At 51.4% G+C, this 2,422-nt stretch overlaps 1 long non-coding RNA gene across 6 annotated transcripts in view; it reads left to right on the top strand.

The window, feature by feature from the left end:
* Nucleotides 1-2,422, top strand: part of LOC108309366 — a 44,500-nt gene that overhangs the window by 40,184 nt on the left and 1,894 nt on the right. The window lies entirely within an intron of this gene.

Genomic DNA, 2,422 nt, shown 5'->3' with positions numbered 1-2,422 from the left:
AAGACAAAATGACAACAAATTTAAAGATCTTAATTGGCTTTTACTTGGAATTTAGAATTGGGCAACACCTCACCGTATGCAATAGAATGAGTGTTCCGATTGAGCTGAGCAGTAGAGGTTGGCTTTGAAAGCAGAAATGAGAACAAACATCAGGTTTCAAAGTTATTTTCCTTGTAAGATTAAAGCAGAGGGGACTTCCTTACCATACTGGCTAAAACTGGCCTGTTTGGGATCTGACTATTATTCCTCACTCTCCTGATCTCTCGGAATGTCAGATAAACAACCTGGTGTCAACTGGGTGACAAGGAACTTCAGCATGAGTGACTCACTTTGGCTTGGTCTGCGGGGCCCAAGCCAGAGGTCTCCTATACATTTCATTGAACACCCTCATAGCCCCATGGGGGCCGCACATCCTGAAGAGAGTGAACCCACTCTGAACCCAAAAGAAATGCAGCCTGGCGGCCAGAGTGGTGGTTTATGCCTGGAATCCCAGCACTTTGGTAGCCAGGAGTTCAAGGCCAGTCTGGGCAACGTAGTGAGAACCCCGTTGATACAAAAATTTAAGAATTACCCAGGTGTGGTGGTGTGTGCCTGTAGTCTCAGCTATTTGGGAGGCTTAGGTGGGGGGCTGAGGTTGCAGTGAGCTGTGGTCATGCCACTGGCACTCCATCCAGTCTGGGTGACAAAGTGAGACCCTATCTCAGAAGATTAAAATAGAAAGAAAGAAGGAAAGGAAGAAAAGAAAAGAAAGAGAGAAAGAGAGAAAGAGAGAAAGAGAGAAAGAAAGAAAGAAAGAAAGAAAGAAAGAAAGAAAGAGGGAAGAAAAGAAGAAAGGAAGAGAGAGAGGAAGGCAGGAAGGAAAGAAGGAAGGAAGGAGGGAAGGAAGGGAGAAAGGAAGGAAAAAAGAAGAAAAAGAAGAAGGAAGGAAAGAAGGAAGGGAGAGAGAGGAAGGAAGAAGGGAGGGAAGGAGGAAGGAAGAGAGGAAGGAAGGAAGAGAGGAAGGAAGGAAGAGGGGAAGGAAGGAAGGAAAAAGAAAAAAGGAAGGAAGGAAAGAAGGAAGGAAGAGAGAGGGAGGAAGGGAGGGAGGAAGGGAGGAAGGGAGAGAGGGAAGCAGGGAAGAAATACTGCCTGCCTGGTCCCACTACCAGGGATCTCAGCCACTAATGTCCCCACCCTGCGTCCCCGGTACCCTCCCACCCTCAAACTCTGGTCTCATACCCGGAAGACAGCCTCGAAGCTCTCCAATCTCCCACCCCTTTGCCTCCCCATTCCTCCCACACCCTCTTTGAGGGAAGGGCAGGCGTGGGCACAGTGACTTCAGGACTTGGCCTCTTCCTGGGCATTCCCTGGCCCACCTCCTGCCACCAAGATGGTACCCAGCCCAGAGGGGCAGCTCCTGCCCTGACCCCTGCAGGTAGCCTGATATTGGGCAGGGTAGGGCAGGGGAGAGGAGGGGAAGAACCCTGCTCACGGGCCTCCCACAACCATCTCTCAACCTGGCCTCTTGCCTGGCTGTGGGCACCCAGGTTCCTTGGGGGTCTGCCCTTATCGCGTTTCCAGGGCTTTGCTTAGCGTGCTCCTCGCTCCCTTCAATGCTACTCTTTGTAGTGAGGCCAAGGGGCAGCCTCCTCTCCCCGCCCCAGGACCCTCTCCCCTACAGTTACACAGGAATGTAGGCACCTGCAGTGAGAACCACCAGAAGCGTTTTCTTAGCTACAGGGCCTCACCCTGGGGCCCCACTGAGCAGAACGACCCTTTGAGCAGCTCCCAACCTCTGGCTCAGGAGCTGATGTCTCAGACTCAACCTTGGCCTTCCCCTTCCTTGTCGCGTTTCAGGTCCTGGAAGGTTTGGACAGGGGCCTCCTCTTTGCAGTCAAACAACTTAATTTGAAACTCCCATGCGAAGCCATCTGCCTGGTCTGGTGGCCTTTCCTTCCCTCGGGGATAGCAAGAGGCACAGCAGGATTGTCTGCAGGAACAAAGGGTGTGGGTGGTCAGAGAGCCCCAGGAGCCAAGATTTGGGGACGAGGGTGCGGGGGAGGGGGGCTGGGGGGGTGGGGGGGTGCTGGCAGAAATTCAGCACAGCAAGGGCAGTGAGATTAGTGAGGCTGGATGCATGTGCCCTTTCAAAGCTAAAAGGAAAGTATTTGATTGACCAGAGGAGATAAGCCTGGAGGAGGGAGCTGGGAACTGCTGCTGGAATCTCAGAGATGTGAGAGGGTTCTGGACCAGGCTCCCCCGCCTCCCGGTAGGGACCATAAGCACTGCAGATTCTATGATGAAACCAAGAGTGCCTTTTGCCGAGTTTGGTTTCAGGGAAGCGTTTTGTCTTGTAACTTCTTTGTTTTTGCATTTTTTCTTTTCTTTTCTTTTCTTTCTTTCTTTTCTTTCTTTCTTTCTTTCTTTCTTTCTTTCTTTCTTT

This window comes from Cebus imitator, unplaced genomic scaffold (assembly GCF_001604975.1).
Source record: "Cebus imitator isolate Cc_AM_T3 unplaced genomic scaffold, Cebus_imitator-1.0 Scaffold93, whole genome shotgun sequence".
Lineage (NCBI taxonomy): Eukaryota > Metazoa > Chordata > Mammalia > Primates > Cebidae > Cebus > Cebus imitator.
This window is presented reverse-complemented; position numbering and strand designations above follow the sequence as displayed.